Below are 10,771 nucleotides of genomic sequence, written 5' to 3' on the forward strand. Positions count from 1 at the left end.
ACCCTGCTGAAATACACCCCCTTGACTGATATTTGCCCTCCGAGACGCCATTTGAGGTAATCAAAGATTGCAGGGGCAAAGAGAAGCTGAGGGGGAAGGTTTTCTGCAAGGAAGTGATGTGGGCATGCAGTCAGGGACCAAGATTCACCTGATAAATCGTGTTGGCAGCAGAAGCCCATTTCTGTTTGTGTAACGAGGCTTTCCCCACTCTCTTCTTCCCTCCACCCCAAAATTGGCTCTGTGGGGCTTGTGAGGACCCTTAGAACAGTGCAGTGGGGAGGAAGAGGAAAATAGTTCCATCTGGCAAGCTGTAATTCCACCCAGAAACAGGGGCACATTTTTAACAGGGCCCCCTTGTGCCTGCTTTTCCTTCAAGTTAGAAGCGGCCATTTTAAGGGAAGGCATACTTATCACGGCCCGAAGTTTGGCCCCAAATAAATATCTCTTGTGTCAGAGGTCAGAAGCCTAATAAATCACATCATCCACTGACTTGGACGTCCTTAAGGATTTAGCAATGGGGGGAGGGAGGTCATAAATCTTGGGACACCAAGAAGCAGCCTCTGAGAAGCTGGGAATCTATGAACAGGATGACACCTCAAGTCATTTCACATTACATCTGTCTCATGTAACTCTTCCATTCCTCTTGCAATATACAGAACAGCGGAAGACTGGCGGCTCACCTGTATGCAGATGGCTCCAGCTGCTTTAATTAGACGAAGAGACATGTGCAGTTAACAGGACTCACAAATATAAATGATAGCGCTTGTGGATGACAGATACCCTGACAAATACAAAGTCTATGATTTATGCTCAGCGATACAAGATCTGCTGGTAATTCACATGAGTATATATCTCCCTCGATGATCTGTAACCCATGTTATGTTCCTCTCTAACTACAATATCTGTCTTCCATGCTTTTAAACTACTGGTAATGATGTGTGAGCCACAAAAGATACAGGATCAAGCCTAGGGTCCAAATGCTTACAGGGAATCTCATGCAAACCCTCTGACTCACAAGGAGGCCCTGAAATGTGGGCCACAGAGTTCTTCCTACCCAGTTCCAGGGGGATACCTGGACCATCATTGATTCCCCTCACCATCAGCGGCAACAAATTGTGCAATGAGGTGACACAGAAGATGCAGTTTCACTGTGTTCTTCTCCTGATATGTTTTACCCCTCCTGAAAAAGCTGGGAGCCGGCGTACAACTTCCGGGTCATGTGGCCAGCATGACTAAGCCACTTCTGGCGAACCAGAGCAGCACACGGAAACGCCGTTTACCTTCCAGCCAGAGCGGTACCTATTTATCTACTTGCACTTTGACGTGCTTTGGAACTGCTAGGTTGGCAGGAGCAGGGACCGAGCAACGGGAGCTCACCCCATCGCGGGGATTCGAACCGCCAACCTTCTGATCGGCAAGCCCTAGGCTCAGTGGTTTAACCCACAGCGCCACCCACGTCCCAGCCTACAGCACCCGGTATTCCCAGGCGGTCTCCCATCCAAGTACTAACTAGGCCTGACCCTGCTTAGCTTCCGAGATCAGACGAGATCGGGCGTGTTCAGGGTAGTATGGCTGTAGATAAGGGAATAAGGGCAGATTTTTGTTTATTACACAAGCATTGCTTTAAGGAAACCAGCTTGTCTAGCATGCTAACCACTGCTATACCATACTAGAAACATCACAGAAACCATTGTTCCACTGCACCAAACAGAGCGTTATCAGTGTTTGCCCCACAGAAACACACCTGCTAATCACGAAACATGTACAGCCCATCTCACAATGAGCTTCAACTCAAGTAGCTGAATCCGAGCAGGGGATATTGCTGGTTAAGTACAGCACTGCTTTTATTCCAAGTCGTCATTAGGTGACCTTCGCTGTGCTGTTTCAGCTGCTGCACAAAAAAAGTTGCAGACATTTTGTTGGCACTGGACTTGAGATACATAATGGGCACATTATTTGGCCATGTTATAAAACAGCATCATCCATCTGACAAATGAAAACCTTTTAATGGGTGCTCTCTTAATTATAATAATTTGAAAGAGAACATCAGCTGAAATCATAGCGAGAAGGTCACTCAATGAGATTTTTGCCTTTGTAGTCCCATCTCTTGTTAATAACACTCAGCGCTGCTCAACACCTTTGCAGAAGTTTATATGGTTTAATGCGGTTTTTGCACGTTACCTTAATTTATTAAAATGTACAATCTTACTCTGTCCCAAAGTTTCATGGTTGATTAAATTTTGTATTAGAAAACAAACACCTTCGTGCAATTGCATTAAATTCAAATTAAGCTGCTGGAAAACACAACAGTTCTACCCTCTCTTACCCTGTCGACTAATATAACCATGACCTGGAAATTCTATTTCAAGGAGCAGCCCTTATGAAAAGAATGTGGTAGTCAAGTTTTATCGAGTTACAGAGGCAACAGAGTAGTATGATTGCAACAAAACCACTAATAACACTTCTCTGTATGGTATTGCTTATCCAGACATGGTACATAGCAAAGACTTACAGACTGCTATCCTATCCATATTTATCTGGGAGTAAGTCCCATTTGGACTGCAAAAAGATCAAACCTATCCATTCTTAAGGAAATCAGCCCTGAGTGCTCACTGGAAGGACAGATCGTGAAGCTGAGGCTCCAGTACTTTGGTCACCTCATGAGAAGAGAAGACACCCTGGAAAAGACCCTAATGTTGGGAAAGATGGAGGGCACAAGGAGAAGGGGACGACAGAGGACGAGATGGTTGGACAGTGTTCTCGAAGATACAAACATGAGTTTGACCAAAATGCGGGAGGCAGTGAAAGACAGGAGTGCCTGGTGTGCTCTGGTCCATGGGGTCACGAAGAGTCGGACACGACTAAACGACTAAACAACAACAACTAAGTCCCATTGAACTCAGTAGCACTGATTATGTGAAGGATACAGCAGGTTATTGAGAAGGAGGCAAACTTGCAGGCAGATTGGAAGCAAGGTATTTTAGAATTTAAATGTCTTATTTTGGGGGAGAAAACTTTATTGAAGTTTTCACAATACAATTAAAAGTACAAACTAATCTATAAGAAATAAATAAAAGAAAGAAACTAAAGAAAGAAGAAACAGAAAGTACAAAATCCTCTCTCACCACTATGTCTTAACTTTTATACTCTTCCGGGGGCATCATAAGAGACAACTCCAGATAAAGTGCATTACAGTGGCCTAGACTAGAACTTAATTACAAACTCATCAGGGGCCAACATTAAGAAGGCATTACAAGAAAGAAGCTGGTGAGCAGAGAATATTTTTCACCATGTACAATGGTGAAAGGCAATTGTCAAACATAAGAGCTGCAGAATCACATATAGACTGTGGTGTCCATATCTATGTCGCAAGATTAAAAATAAAGGATGTTCTTTGACATATATGGTGTTCAGGCATCCAATTTGAATGTTGCCTGGGTGCTTCCAGGCTCGGCCCCAAAAATAAATCCAGTACTGTTGTTTTATTAATGTGGAGATGAGGAACTTGATTCACCCAGATGCTGGATTCCAGCTCTCAACATTTTTAACCATTGGCCTAACTGGCTGAGTCTGATGGGAGTCAGAATCCAATGCCATTTGGGGGTGGAGGGACCTTTTCTGCACCCCTGGCTTACACAAAATTTTCTCCTTTTTGCAGTGGAATATTGGCTGCCTTGCATTTATGCAGCAGTATCACTTGAAACTGTAAGATCTGCTGGTTCCATTCTTCATCCATAGACCTTGAGATCGCAAGCACCATCTGTTTGACAACAACAACAAAAAGATTGAGTAGTTGAAGGTGCTTAAATCAACAGTGGCAAACGTTTTATTTACAAAGCAGCATGTGTAATTGCCACAGGTAAAGAGTTGACCAGCCCCCGCCCCATCCCACCCTCACCTCTAAGGTACATAAATCCATAAATACCCTTTTCTTTCATCGGGATATTTCCACTTCAAACTAATGTAGCAGGTATCCGTGCAGATCTTCTTTGATCAGTATGCTTTAGACAGTGATGCTGTTTTAGCAACGGAGTCCTATTGGCTGATAGCTGCTCATGAGCAAAGATAAGAGAAGATAATTGTTCCACGTGTAAGCAAAAATCTCTTTATCAGGGATTAGTCAATTATATCCACAAAAGGGGATGACCTGAAGATAAAATACAAGGGGAGAGAAATAAAACAAAGACCTTGTGTCATAGGCAGAAGACAGCCTATAAAAGGAGTACCCACTTCATCCTGCAAAAAAACGTTGGCTTGAGTTTTGCCAAAGCAAAATAAGATACATGATATCTTTTGCTGCTACAAAACTGAGACCATGGCCAAATTACTAGATGGAGAACTGTGGTTTTTTGTTTGTTTGTTTACTGAACCTTTAGAGTTTTAAACAGATTGTTCTTCAAACAGACAGACTAGTGATTTAATAAAATATTTAAAGACAAGCTTTTATTTTCTTTCAGGTTCCGCTCTCACCATGGTTGTCTTTAAGTGGACACTTTGCTGTGTATTTACTATGGTAGCTGCCAGAGGAAATGCCATCCCATCATTCACTCCTCATCTCCTTAGTGGTACAGGCAGCCTGGCTTAAACATGTGTAAGGAAAAAGCAAAAACAACCCACCCATTTAGGTTAGAGAGGAAAGTCTTTACTACTTATTAGTATTTGATGTAAAAAATAAAAAGCTCCAAAGGGTTGTTATGGACCGTTCTGTGATGCAATTGATAAAATACTTGAAATCTCATTTAACCCTTTCCTTATGACACAGCATGATGGTACCTAGGAGGGCAAACGCCACAGGAAGTTTTTTTAAAAAAATGTTTTATTATGTTTTTATATATGTTGGCTGGGGCAACCCAGGAAGAAGTGTGGGGTATAAATAGTAAAACTATCAGTATGGAATGGGACTTCCTTCTTTTCATTGGAGAAATGTTGGATGGTATGCAGAGGCAGCAAGACTCATGGATCAATGTGGAACCATTTCATGACTTGACAAAACATTTAGATCTGTAAAACGTGAGTGGGGTGTATGTTTTCCTCAGGTCTGGTTGCCTCAATTCTGCACTTTGCATATTTCCCCGCCTCAGAAACTCAGATCAACCCTTCATTTGCTTTTCACAGGAAGCTGGAGTCTATCTGTAGGGCCCTTTTGCAGCTCATAAAGGCACAGCTGCTATAAATCAAACAAGTGGTGGCATTACTGAAGGGAGAAAGGGCTGCACGTAGCATTTTCCCTGACCTCTTTGAGAAAGAGTCAAGTCTAGAGTTTAATGAAATGAAATCTCTTTCCAAGGGAATATGAATGAGGCTGCCTCCAGAGCACTGTTCTGAGGAAATGATTTCAGCCAGCCCCTGAGAAGATTTACACTTGGGTCTCCTGTGTCAGAGGAGTTAAAGGCAGGCTGCATTCACTACCTAGAGACCTTTGAAGGGAGTTGCACCTTATCTTCAAGCCAATAGCTGCCTGGAAAATTGCTTAAAGCGAGAAGAAGAAAAAATCAGACATAACCCAATAGAAAGAAATGAAACAAATGCCCTGAAAGGCAGAACTTTTCCTGTAAATAAGAAAGTTGTCCCAAATAGACATCTCCTGATGCAAAGGTGGGCCGAACGGAGGAGAAAGATATTGGAAATGGTGAATTTCTCTAATATGCTACAGCAAGAGTTGGGGGGGGAGCTATTTGCTCCAGGATTTGTTTTTGGTTTTTTGTTCTGAATTTTGCTACCAGAGTTGGCTGTGTGGTACAAAAAGCAGTTCAATTTTTGCAACAGCTATAGTAAATCCATTCGGGGGGGAAATTAATGAAAAATGTATTCATTGCAACATTCATTCATTCATTCATTCATTCATTCATTCATTTGAACTCAGTTCCACACATCTTGGTAGAAACGAGATAGTCAAGCAGGAAGAAAGAGCGTGGGCTAGGGAAAGATGATGACCACAGTTGGTGGAAGGCTAGGGGCACTTAAAGCAATGACAGGATTTCCTGGGCCCAGTTTTCCATTCGTCTTCCATTATTCCCCCTACTTCTCTTTGGGGCACATTCAGGCACGCTAGCAAGGCATGGCAAGTTGTTAGAGAAATCCAGCAAGAGCCATAGCTGTCAACTTACAGATTTGAAAATAAGGGACCAGCAGCCTCGAAAATAAGGGATCAACAATTACTTTGATAAAATACATATTTTGCTGCATGCAAATGGCTTTAGATACCTATTAGGTCCATAAATTACCATATAACATATATTCAACACAAAAAAAAACAGCAACAATTTGTTGTTGACAAAGGACAGCTGGACATAGAAAGGGCCCCATTACCTTCAGTAACTTATTTAAGGGACATCATCAATAAGGGACAGCAGTGGGACATGGCGCTGGGATAAGGGACTGTCCCGCCAAATAAGGGACGCTTGACAGCTATGGCAAGAGCACTAGGGGGGAAACGAAGATGTGGATTATAACAAGCCTTAGATTGAAAGATACAAATTCACCTCAGGCCTCTCTGATTTGAATCTTCAGTTCTGAGTGTATGGATAGTGGTGGGTCCAGGTGACAGAGACATAACTGTCAGGGCATGGCCCAGTAGCCTTAGCCCTGCTCCCCACATGCAATGGTAGTCATGTAACATTTTTAGTAACCAGTTAGGACTGTATAAAGAGAACCAACCTGTGCTTTAATTATGCACATCGGGGTGAGGAACTTCCTTTCAGCCTGAGGGTCCCATTCCATTCTTGGCAGCAATCGAAGGGCTTCATGGCAGCGGTAGGTGTAGCCAGAGGTGAAAGAAGGTGGAACAACAGGTGCCAATTTTACCTTTGACCAGGAGGCCATATACATCACCACACATCCTATTCCATCCTCCATCCAGACAAGCAAGTTCAGGGAACTAGTTCAATGACATATGACCTCAATACTGACCTAGCACACTGAGTTACCAAGGATCTAGGGAAGAAGGTTCCAGAATACAGACTTTGCTCCTTTCAAGCAGATTGGGCTTCTGTGGTTGGTTTAATTGCGATCTTCTATCTGCAGCCGAGCCAAATTTCAGTGATTTTTCTTATTTCTTTACAACAGTCTAATATCACTTTTCATTAAAACCACAAAGTGATGTACACCATAAAAGCAAAATTACAGTGAAAACTAGCACATATACAATCATAATCGTAAAAAAAAAAAAAGAACAAACTGGCATTAACTGCCAGCAAAGGCTTGGGAAAACAAATGAGTTTTCAGCAAGCGCTGAAATACTATCAATTAAATAAGAAAGTTGCTCAATACCGCTCAGTAGGAGAGACTAAAATGGCATAAAGTAAGGCCCTAACTCAATGAAAATACACGAAGGGGGGGGATTTTGCTATTTGTAAGGCTTGTTTTCACTGTAGTTAAATGGGTGGGCAAATGAGCCAGTAGTAAATTATGTGTAATGCTGTTCAACTTGTGACAAGGGGTTGGGCTGGGGATGAACTGAGTTATGGATACAGTAGCTGGAAATGACTGAGAGTGAGGAATGTGTTTTGGAAATGCTACTATGGAGGGAAGCCGTAGGCACCAACTCCTAGGGGCCAAGGCACTTTGGCCTCTGGTGGGACATGCTAATGAGTGTGGGCCCCTGCTAACGCCCCAATATGCCAAGCAGGGGCAGAGGAAGGGGGTGCAGTGGGTGTGGTCTGCCCCGGGTGTCACCACTGAGGGGGGTGACAAAATGCAGTGCGCCCTAAAAACATCTTGCCCCAAGACAACCAGTAACTTTGTTCCTGATTTCAACCCGGAAACTCCTCACTGTGTGCTCAGCACTAGAAAAGAATCCTAGGTCACTTCCAGATGGAGACATTCTACTGCAATGGGCAGTGCTATTTTTCTAGAAAAAGAAGTGCCGAAATTCACCATGGATGCCTCTCTTGTTCTCTTATAATGGCAATGGTGCCCAGCTGAGAGGTGCTAGAACGGAGTTCCGGAAAGTTCCAGCTGGGAAAAAAGCCCTAGTTGAAGACCCATATCACAAATGGGGCGTTGATAACAGGTCATTGGCAATAGGGTAAATCCAGATTAAATGGGGAAATGTAGGCTGGCATCATGATGCTAAAGCTTTCACAATAAACGCCCTTTGGGAAGCACCTCTAGAGTAAGCAGAAGGGATTATATGTCTAAATAGGGACACGTGTGGCGCTGTGGTTTAAACCACTGAGCCTCTTGGGCTTGCTAATCAGAAGCTCAGTGGTTCGAATCCCTGCGATGGAGTGAGCTCCTGTTGCTCTCCTAGCTCCTGCCAACCTAGCAGTTCAGAAGCACACCAGTGCAAGGAGACAAATGGGTACCACTGTGGCAGGAAGGTAAACAGTGTTTCTGTGCACTCTGGTTTCCGTCACAGTATTCCATCACACCTGAAGTGATTAAGTCATGCTGGCCACATGACCAGGAAAAGCTGTCTGTGGACAAATGCCGGCGCCCTTAGCTTGAAAGAGAGATGAGCGCCGCAACCCCATAGTCGCCTTTGACTGGACTTAAACGTCATGGGGTCCTTTACCTTTTTTTACCTATATGTCTAAGTAAAAAGGTGTAACTATCAACACTGCAACAGTCTTATTCACACAAAATATCCATCATTATCTTATTTATTTACAGTGGTATCTAAGTTTACGAACTTAATCTGTTCTTGAAGTCCATTCTTAAACCGAAACCATTCTTAAACCAAGGCACGCTTTCCCTAATGAGGCCTCCCACCACCAGTGCCCTTCCACTGTTCAGATTCTGTTCTTAGACCGAGGTAAAGTTCTCAAACCAGGACACTACTTCCAGTTTTGTGGAGTTTGTAAACCAAATCGTTCGTAAACAGGACTGTTCTTAAACCGAGGTACCACTGTATAGGGAAGTTTTTTTCATGCTTAATGTTTTATTATGTTTTTATATATGTTGGAAGCTGCCCAGAGTGGCTGGGGCAACCCAGTCAGATGTGTGGGGTACAAACAGTAAAATTATCATTATGGAATGGGACATCCCTATTTTCATCAGAGAAATGTTGGAGGGTATGAGATTGGAGACAAAAGATCCCCCTGGCTCCTTTTCAGAGAGCATCCCTATAGCAGAGACAGAGGGATTTTATCTCCTGATTTCGGAAGATAAAGATAGAGGTAAAGTTTGCAAACTGGAACACTACTTCCGGTTTTGCGGAGTTCGTAAACCGAATAGTTCATAAACAGGGCTGTTCTTAAACTGAGGTACCACTGTACTTCCAATATTACTGACAACCTTTTTGTAAAATAAAAATTAACATCCCACAGCAGTTTACACAAAAATTAAATTATAAGACAAATCCAGTTAAAACAGTATGAACCATCAAAACTAAAACTACGTAAAAAGCCACTGTAAAAAAGGTAAAGGTACCCCTTCCTGTACGGGCCAGTCGTGTCCGACTCTAGGATTGCGTGCTCATCTCGCTCAAGAGGCCGTGAGCTGGTGCCGTCCGAAGACACTTCCGGGTCATGTGGCCAGCGTGACGAAGCTTCTCTGGCGAGCCGGCACCAGCACAGCACACGGAAACACAGTTTACCTTCCCGCTATAAAGCAGTTCCTATTTATCTACTTGCACTTAGGGGTGCTTTCGAACTGCTAGGTGGGCAGGAGCCGGGACCAAACGATGGGAGCTCACCCCGCCGCGGGGATTCGAACAGCCAACCATGCGATCAGCAAGTCCTAGGCACTGAGGTTTTACCCACAGCGCCACCCGCGTCCCTTAAAAGCCACTGTAAAAATCGCCAAATGCTTAGCAAACTAAACATGTTTTCACCAGCGTCCAAAAAGAGACCAAGGCAGATGGGAAGTTTCTTGGGGTATTCCACATGTCCCACATGCATGGGGGGGGGGCGGGACGACAAGTTTTAAACCTGATATGATCATAAATTTTCTACAAATAATGTATCAGATTGATTCCGCCCCTCACACACTAATATTTATTCCTTAACAAATATTTTCATGTCAGCCTGTTCCACAGATGGTCAAATAACAATTAGCAAATACTAGTTAATTAGGTTTAATGTTTAACCACCATTGGCATTAAATAATTCATAAATATTTCCCTCATTATTTGTACAGGGGGAGTCACATGGCAGATGTTTCCCATTACTCCTCCCTCCCTCTAATACGTACATGGAAGCACAGATAAAACTAGGATTCATCTGAATGGATCTCAGAGTTTTAAGGATTGCTCTGTAACCCAAACATTTTTTTTATTTTTATTTTTAAGGACTAGGCTATGTAAACTTGAGCAGGAGATGGACTGCAAATGAAAAAACACTGGCAAGATTCTGGACCATAACAGAAAATAATGGCATGAGATTACCTATCCTTTTGCAGCGTATTGAGTTTACTGAATTTCTCACTGAAGAGTCCAAGCAGAAAGGTCAGTAATTATGCAAAGTGAATAATGGGTTTGAACCAATCTTTACATCCAGCTGCTGCAAGATATTCTCCATTGATATGCACCAGGTGTCTTCCTGTTTCCCCTGTGGACAGAGTCTAGCTTTTCCAACAAAGAATGCAATAAATAATATTTCTAGCTATCCAGTGGGAGGGGGGCAATAGTTAGCTTCATTGCTGAAACTTGAGTACCTCCAGAAAATACATAAAAGAACATAGATAGCTTTGTTGGTTGGATTTTCATCTAGTTAGTAAGGACAGACAAATCAGTCCATTTCCGGTCCGTGTCATTTTTGTAAGTTTCATGCATAAATCAGTCCTGTTTTCCCATTTATATGCACATTTAAAAAATAGTGTACATGAAAAT

At 42.9% G+C, this 10,771-nt stretch overlaps 1 non-coding gene across 1 annotated transcript; it reads right to left on the minus strand.

Moving 5' to 3' along the window:
- Positions 1-1,461: 1,461 nt before the first annotated feature.
- LOC128405477 (5S ribosomal RNA) lies at positions 1,462-1,580 on the minus strand. The gene has a single exon (XR_008328311.1). It is a non-coding gene; the product is annotated as a 5S ribosomal RNA (ribosomal RNA).
- Between the last annotated feature and the right edge of the window lie 9,191 nt (positions 1,581-10,771).

This window comes from Podarcis raffonei, chromosome 17 (genome assembly GCF_027172205.1).
Source record: "Podarcis raffonei isolate rPodRaf1 chromosome 17, rPodRaf1.pri, whole genome shotgun sequence".
Classification (NCBI taxonomy): domain Eukaryota; kingdom Metazoa; phylum Chordata; class Lepidosauria; order Squamata; family Lacertidae; genus Podarcis; species Podarcis raffonei.